The 9259-nt window shown below is 37.5% G+C and overlaps 1 protein-coding gene across 1 annotated transcript in view; it reads right to left on the minus strand.

Moving 5' to 3' along the window:
- Positions 1-8303, minus strand: part of LOC145994955 (organic cation transporter protein-like) — a 206130-nt gene extending 197827 nt beyond the window's left edge. The window contains exon 1 of the mRNA XM_083131483.1: positions 8240-8303. The gene's annotated coding sequence lies outside the window, so the exon portion shown is untranslated. The remainder of the gene's footprint in view (positions 1-8239) is intronic.
- Between the last annotated feature and the right edge of the window lie 956 nt (positions 8304-9259).

A 9259-nucleotide genomic window follows, 5' to 3' on the forward strand; every position in this document is an offset into this window, starting at 1 on the left:
AATCAGCCGTGGGCCACTTTAGGAACTCACACCTGCAGCACGTTTTTAAACAAGAATAAATATAGTTGCTTTGACCAAAAAACCTTTTTACAATGTAACTACATGACGAAGAAGATAATAAAATGAACTTTCAAAATATGAGTAATATATGAACATTCATTAATGTCAAAGATGCACACACACACATTTCTTACTTACCTGAAAATAACAACAACGACTAATCTGCTGCTACTGGCAGCTCTAAGCAGATGGTTTTCTGCATGGTGCACCTGAGGGTGACTGGGTACATTAATGTAGTGCCATATCTGTGTTAAACACTAATATGATTTTCGAAAAGTGCGCTATATTTGGCTCACGTAATATTGACACTAAAGGGACCATGAAATAATTCATTGAATGTTGTTTCCCTTCATAAAAGCAGAGTAGAAGTTGAAAATATTATGTTTTGCAAAATGTGACTATTTTCTTCAATCAGAATTAGTATTTTTTTAAAAAAATTAACTCCAACCCCCTATACGCCTCCATGCCATGGTGCAAATCACAGGGGAGCACTTTACTTTGACGATATATGTGCACTACTTCATACTGCATTACTGTGGCTAGTGTTATCTATTTATACAATGCGTAACCAACGTAAAAAAATATGTCTGTGTGTATATGTGTGAAGATATTAAACTCCCATAAAGGACAGTGGGAAAGAAGTATTTGATAAACAGAATATGATAATAAAATTATCAATCAAAAGTTACATATGAAGTAGGCTATTATGTTACATAATTATGTATTCACAAAATAGTGAGTTTTTGTAAAGCTCATCAAGTTCGATGTACTTTGACAGGAATATTTTCTTGTCACAGTAATAATTGTAATTACAGTTTCAAAGGTTAACTCAGGTATGTATATTCTTAGGTCTCTACTTTTTATTTTTTCTAAAACTTGCTTATCCCCCCCGGCGCATACGGAGATATTTTAATCTTTATGCTTTCCTTAGCTTGCACCCCCCCAAATGTTTGAAGAAATCGGCGCCTGTGGACAAGTCGCCCACATCAGGGATTCCCCACACCCAATTCAGAGAATTCTGTTGCAGAGAAGAGCTGCAAATACCCACGCTAGAATCCAGGTGAAAATATGCATTTCTACTAACAATCATCAGGCAATTAACACACACAACCCCTTATTAAGCGACAAAACAATGATATCTAGTAATGTAGATTATCCCAGTCTGCGATCCAATAACACCAATAGTGTCAGAGTACCAAAATGTAACAAGGCAAGATACGGATCAAAATCCCTGCCATCTCTGGCAAGTCAAGCATGGAATCAACTACCTGTAAATTTAAATGAAAGATTAAGACGTTAATCTATGAATACTGATACCGTGCCTCATCTACCTCATTGCATCCTAGATATATCTAATGTAGTTGCAAAAATGTTTCTTTTCTTCTAATGTTTTTCAATTATTATAGATTTAAAATATTCCATATTATGTATACTTATACATATACAAATATATATACTTATACAAATAGCATAACTACAGCGCCTTGAATACGTAGTGTGGAAAACGACCCGAAAAACTGTTTCCCGAGGCGGATGACAACATAGATGGCAGTGCGATCAGTATAGCAAATAATTTTCTTATGAAAGTAATACAGCTTAGTTAGTTTTTGGAATATATTGTGTAGATTTGTTTGTCTTGAAAGGCGGTAAATGAATTGAAGGAAACAGTTATATTTGTGGAGTGATTTGCAGTCACGAAATGGCATTAATTTGGAACGAAAAGTAAAATAAAGTAAATAAATAGCATGCGTAACACAAGAAGAAACATCGCAATGTCATTCCGAACGTCAGGTATTGGATTGTGTACTAGAGTTTATTTTTCTATGTTATTAGAATATAAATAGTATCCTGAGAGATATTTCATACCGAGGCGACAAACCAAAAGTAGTCGCGGTAATCAATGCAGACTTTCGAACCGCAGGAACACAAGCTCTGACTGCACCGTTTCCTCAAGGAGATTTTAGACCAAAGCCGCACACAACAATCGATACGGGGATTTCACACCAAAGCGACACTGGTTCGTCTGTTCAAGGCAACTTTCAGACCGAAGCGACACGCGACCCATGTCGCTCCGAAAGGAGCCAATCAAGAGCAGCATTGTCAGAGGGTCAATTAGGGACACTGGAGTTTGGACTCCAATGAAAATTAACCAGTAGACAACACAGCATGTGCTGTCGGTACAGCTATGCCCAGGCCCGTACCCAGGAGAGGTACGAATCTTCGAACAATAAAAAAATTAAATGTGAACCTATAAAAAGCTACGATAATATCATCGACGGTTTTTCAAATTTCTAAAAAATTCAATTTTGTCCTTGCATTAATGAACATGTTTGTTGTGTAAAGTAGCAGGCTCCAGAAGGTTTGCAGTCTGCAATATTGGGTAGTTTTTGATTCAAGGCTACTCCAGACGGAAATGCCTCTTTCTTGGTTAACTCGCATTTATAGTTCTTTGTGATAATAATAACTTCTAATACGTATGATTTAACTTTAAATATATTATTTTATGAACATAGAAGTATCATGGCTTTTCAATGTTACTGGTATAAGAAAATTAAAGGAACTTTTAAAACATGGCTAATTTGCGGAACACAGAACTCTTCGGATACTTCTGAGAACTGAATGTAAACACTAAGCACTAACCTATACGCCACATGACAACCTTTATAAGTGTGGCTGATTATTGCGATGAGGTGCGGGTGGGTTTATTGGTGCGTGGATTTTTTTCAGTTAAAAATTCAGTTAATGATGTTGCAACTCTACCATTCTGTGTTTAGCTCCAGCTGTAATATTATCATAGCATTGATGATCACATCTAATACTCTAGCAGCATTTCGCCGACACAGTGGGGAAGTGGTTAGCAGAGCGAGCTACGATGCCAGGGGTTTCGGATCCCAATATAAGCTTGGGCATATGTGTTCTTCGTGAGTGTGTTCCTTCATCAATTTCATCATATCATCTCCCATCACCATCGTTGCGATTAGACACACTTGGAAAAAAAATAACGCAAAATAAACCAATTCAATCAAACTCACAGCATTCTATCTTCTCTTTGTTCCACATTTTCGGATCAACTCCCTCCCCTCTAAAAAAAATCCTGGGTACGGGTCTTCTTGCAACATTAGAAAATAAAGATATAACACGAATGCAAGACTTATATTAATAAGTGTGAAATTTTATTGGTCATTATTAATGGAAAGCAAGAATAAAATAAAATCTAACACTTAATAAAAACATTTCAACTATTTTGTCATCTCTTTATGTATGTGTGTGTGTAGCGTGTGTCGTAAAACAACTTGAACAACGCTTGGGTGCTGGTATATATATATCATAAAAACAAGAAAATTTTCCCTATAAAGTTTACCTCGAAAGCACTTAGTTTCTTCGCTATAAGCGCTTAAAATCTAACCTGTATGTATGCAACTCAACACAACAAACGATCACTCTGACATAACTTCCAGGAACGCATGGTAGGGTTGCCACTAGCGTCTCTTGTTAAGAGAGACGACTTGAAAACAACGACTTGCAATCTTATCTGAGAAAAATACAAAAGAATAATGGTACTTGCGATGTTGTAAGAAGTATTTTCAATATTTACAAACAGACCAAGATAAAATTATAATAAATACGGACTGAAATTCAAGAATGTTCATTCCAATATGCTTCCATGATGAAATCGTCCAACGAACATATGCAAACATAATGTGTTGACCGACTCGTTTCGAACACACAGACTGTAATGTTATAACAATTTACTTATTTGGAAAAAAGTACCATGATATTCTAGAGCAATTTCTAATGGAGTTCATCACATAATATGAAGCCAAGTCCCTTACTGAAAATAAAATAATGTTAGGAGCTCTTACAATAAAATTAAAAACGCATTTAAAAATAAATTAAATCAGAATGAAACTAATAAAGGGATCAACTCCTTATTAAGAATTATAACCAAATAATCCATACTTATGTCAAGCACTGAGCTGTATAAGATAATAGCATTTGAAGAATACTAAATTAGTATGACTCTGTTGAACGAAATATCTTATTCACATGTACGTGAACTATTTTGTGGACATTTGGAGAAACAGGAGTAAATCGTACGCTACGAAGAAATCCCGGGGTTGACACCAAACGTAATCGGTCACTGAGGCTGCTCGACCATAATTCTTTGAGATTTTTTGTGCTGTCTTGCAATTCTGTCGTTCTGCATTCAGAGCGCCCTGTACAGATTAGCACTTAATATAAGTACGCATAATTTGGTTTTGATTTTTAATAAGAAGTTGATCCCTTTATTCTGAATAAATTAATGTTTAAAAAACGTTTTTCAATTTATCGCAGGAGCACTTAACATTATTTTCTTTTTGGTAACGGACTTGCCCACTTGTTATGTGACGGACTCGATCAAAAATTGCGCTAACATATCCAGGTAAACTTTCCAAATAAATAAATTGTTATAACATTACAGCTTGAGTGTTCGAAATTGGCGGCCAAACCTTATTATGTTTGCATTTTTTCCTTCGTCGGTTTAATGAGAACCTGTCGCAAGTGTCTCTTGCGATTATTCCGGTTTCGGTTTGGAATCCTGACCTGGGCATGGGTGTTCTTTGTTAGTGTCCGTTCTTAAATTTCATATTCAGAAATCAACTTCCGACTAGTTCGTGAAAAGCAATACATAACCGCAGCAACATGGTGCAGTAATGTGTAATCGCTTTCCAGACACAACCACAGTTCATTTGCTTCGTAGGAACCGACGAACATGGACGCTCGTATTACTGCTCCCTCAAGATGTGAGGTGCGCGGCAGGATTCGATTCCTTCGAGCAGAAGGAGTCAACGTAGCCGAAATTCATCGTCGATTGTGTCATGGAAATTTGGGAAAATTCAAGGGAGAGTTGTGAAATTGTGAACGGGATTTTGCTCGCACAATTTCTTCAATTTTTCGGACGAGTTCATTTGTCACAATTGAAGGCTTTCCTTCCTTGACCTCCCTCATTGCGCACATCTGCACACCCAGCCTTAAATTTTCTGCACCAGTCGCTCACAGTAATATCACTCGTAACACCATTGCCATTAACATGACACAATCAACGATGAATTTCGGCTGGGTAGACTTCTTCTGCTCGAAGGAATCGAATCCTGCCACGCACCTCACATCTTGCGGAACTGTGGTTGTGTGTGGAAAGCGATTACACATTACTGCGCCATGTTACTGCGGTTACGTATTGCTTTTTACGAGCCAATCGTTACTTGATTTCAGAATAGCCATCGTCATCACTCATCCTCATCATCGCGATAAGTGGCAAAAAACGAAGTAAAATAAACCATTAGCAACATATCGCGAGACCCTGGGAGAGATTAGGATGCGAGGCCCCCATTCGTTCTTTGAATTTGAAATCTCAATGTGAATCGATACAAAGTATTCAGGGATACGTCAGCAGATTATCATATTTAAATAATAATAATAAATTACTGACAAAAATGATATTTAATAATATGCGACAGAGAAACTTTATACTTTGCAGAGGTATATTCTTGTAACACACTCCTGGAATTTTCTATAACCAAAGTAGTAGTAATAGTACGTTCCTAAAGATGTTCTTCAGGCACTAAGACATAAATATCCTATTTAAAAAAATCAGAAATGCAAACTAGGAATCGTTATATATAACCTATAATATTTTTAATAAGTTTTTATTTGTTTCCTCATTTCAAAATTTGAAGGAAGATTCTTTTTCATTGATTGATTGAGTTGGTATTTTAAGTCCACTTTATGCACATTAAGGCTAATCGGCACTGGACCTACAGTTTAAAGTGGGGTCCGAACCACTATGTCCCTCTACCGGGTATCGAACCCGGGGCCCGAATTTGAAGGAGGAAAATATCGAAGGACACACACAAATTGTCGGTGTTTGGTAAAGCGGGGAAAAGGGGGCCACTAAACCACAATCCTGCTTAGGGCGCCAAAATATCTAGCTACGAGGCTGACTCCTCAACACAATCTGTTTTAGTATCAACAAATCTTGTGTTTTTTTTCGAAGAAAATATTAAATACATGAAAATGTCCAAGCAAGTTATCGTCAATTTTTGCGTATATGTTACACATGAGAAAAACGAAAATAATGTAGGTTACGCCTCTGATTTAACGCATTCATTCAAATTATAACGTTAAACTAAAATTTAAAGCCAGCTAACAACAGAATGTTCTCATTTTATCATTATTAGCCATTTTCATCTATTTTTCTCACTTCTATTTATTACATTTTTGGTATCAACCCCATAGACGCGAGGCCCCTTCAAGCGCGAGGCCCCGGGCGGTCGCCCACCCTTTGCTACGCCACTGCATATCAATCAACCTTGCGATTATTAACATTGTATGACACTCGAAATACGATGGAGGCATTTTAGAATGAACACTCTTGAATTTGAGTCCACATTTTTTGGAAATTCTTTGTATTGGTATGTTTGTAAAATAAACATCGCAAGTACCATTATTATGTTTGTATTTTGCTCAGGCAACACTCCCAAGTTGTTGTTTTCAAGCCACTTCTCTTAACGAAACCCCCGCCCCCTATCAGGGACACAGGTTTCATTTTGTAACAAAATATTATTTGCCTGATGGAAATATCATACATTTGGGTAATTATGCAGGATTCTGCTATGAAATGAACGTTTTACTCTATCTCAGTATTTCCTTTTCCAAATACACAGTTAATTAAGGAAAACGCATGATATATTATGATTAAGTGCGAGAATAGAGGAAGAAGCATGGGAATACTGTAGTCCTCGTGTTCTTGAGTGAGCCAGTCCATCGAGAAATAGGTTTTCCACACGAATGTTATCTACTTTTAATTTCCATTGTCGGTGTCTGTTGATGTATCGGTTACCTACCTCAACTTATGAACTTCTGAGCCGTCAAGATTTGGAATGTTTTGTCTATCGCTTGCATTCGAAAGAGACAAAGAAAGGGATGAGAAAATGACTTGACCATATTTATTCAATATATAGCAGTGAATTGTGGTGGGTGGATGATGTTGAGCTCAAGGTTGAGAAATGAGAACCAAGAAAAGAAAAACTAGAACACTGAATAATTCAAAAATAAATCTAAAAATGTAATTAGTAACTTGGTTTACAAACTCTTACATAAAACTTAATTGGCTTATTAGGTCCCATCAACCTATTAATTAAGGACTTTATTGTTGTCATTTGTATAACATGCAAAACACTTGGCTCGGATCCATCCGGAAATACAGTTATATATACAGTACGTGCCTGTACAGTCACGGATACTGCTGGGTTGTAACAATTCCATTGAAAGTCAATGTATTCATTACAACCTAGAAGTGTCCGTGACTGTACAATAATAAAAAAGGGGCTGTCTTTGTCCCGGTGACAAGGAGCATGGTTTCGCGCTTTCAAAACGGCGTTAAAGTGGCCTAATCCTGTCCCTATATCACAGAACTAAAAGAATGTTGTGGAAATACCAATAAAAACAATTTGGTGGAACATTAATTCTCTAAATTGAACTATTATGGAACTAGGACGGTAAAATGAATAATATAAAATATAATTTATTATGATATTATCCTCATTTAGTTCGGAAAAATCTATAAATGATATGCTATAAATATTCCATGTTCCGATCAGTTACCATGGTGCACAGTTAGGGCAATTATTCAGGGGGGATTTATCAAATTTGGGCCCCTCGGCTATCCTTTGTTTTGGACCCTGCTGACATTATCATCATCATCATGACTTTTAAAAAAAAGAACAAGGAAAAGAAGTCTGTGTTTGCAAAACAGAACTAAAAAATGTGGTTTTGTTGCTTTAGACAACTCACGGCACAGCATCTATCTATCAAACTTCCGAATATCCTGTGATAACCATGAAATGAAAGGAGGATGACAAAAATGTTTTTCAGCTATTGTTACAAAGCAATGTGGATAATACCAAACAAAATTTAAATGTAACTATGAACGTTTAATCATGTCAGAACCTTTTTGTTTGTTACTTATACAATCAGAAACATATTATGCTAGTAGGCAATTTTAATTGTCAAGAAAACTCTTCCTCTAAAGAGAGTAAGGTCGTCAAAATGACTACGCCTTAGCTTTAGCGTTACTGATTTTCCAGCTTAGCTCTCTAGGGTTAAAAATACGAAAGCTTGCTCTCGTAGCCGCACTAACCTTCTGGCAGTTCGTGTAGCGTTCCCGCTGTTGTTCAACGTGAGTATTCACCACTCGACAGACGTCACAGCTCTGAGAGCAGAAAGCGCGTGCGATTATCAATAGTGTTCCCTCCTCCCTCTCACTCGTCAGTTGCCTTGATCGCAGAAGCCACGCCTCTCGCTTCCGTCCTGATTTTGAAGCAACTTCAGAATGTTACGAGCAAGCAGCTGGAGGAATCTACATGTAGCTTACCGTGCCTTAGGAGAAACGTACTTACCTGAGATGGAGGGAAGGGGGGGGAAGGAATAAAGGTCCACACTGTTTTTTTATCACTAAATTCAAGAACCAAATATGTTATGGGGTATGGTGCCCACCGATCATCGTATAAAGTGGGTACCTGAAGGAAACTCTGGTAGGTAAAGGCGGCCAAGGTTGGTTGGTTGATTCAGTGTTTTAAGTCCACATTATGCACAGTAAGTCTAATCGGGACTGGACCTACCGTGTATCATTACAAGGCGACGACGCTGCCGCTGCACCATCGGGGAGGCCAGGAGCGTGGTGCTGATCACATCACTCGCACCTTTGGTCGAGTGTGGGGCCCTAACTCCTCATCCCCTATATGCCGTTATGGAGTGGTGCAAAGCACAGGGGAGCACTTTACTTTTACTTTACAGTGCGTTCATTTTGGTTCTGGGCCGACAGAGCGCGTACCTGCAGACGACGCGGCATGGTGCAGATGGCTGGCATTGCATGACGACCCGTGACGTCCCGCTTATTTTTACGCACACCTTTAGCTTGCAGACAATTACATTTACATTGCATAATGAGCAGTGGCGTCTCGTGGCCTCAAATTTTGCCGGGGCTTATTTTTTAAAGAATTTAAAATATAATGACAATTCACATGAATTACAAAAAATAGGTATTTTTTTCTTCTAGACTACAAAACTGGACTTACTTTTTTGAAAGAATTTAAAATGTAATGACAAATTACATGAATTACAAAAAAAACGGGTATTTATCTTCTTTTAACCTACAAAC

Source organism: Lepisma saccharinum, chromosome 11 (genome assembly GCF_977018435.1).
Source record: "Lepisma saccharinum chromosome 11, izLepSacc3.1, whole genome shotgun sequence".
NCBI classification, from domain to species: domain Eukaryota; kingdom Metazoa; phylum Arthropoda; class Insecta; order Zygentoma; family Lepismatidae; genus Lepisma; species Lepisma saccharinum.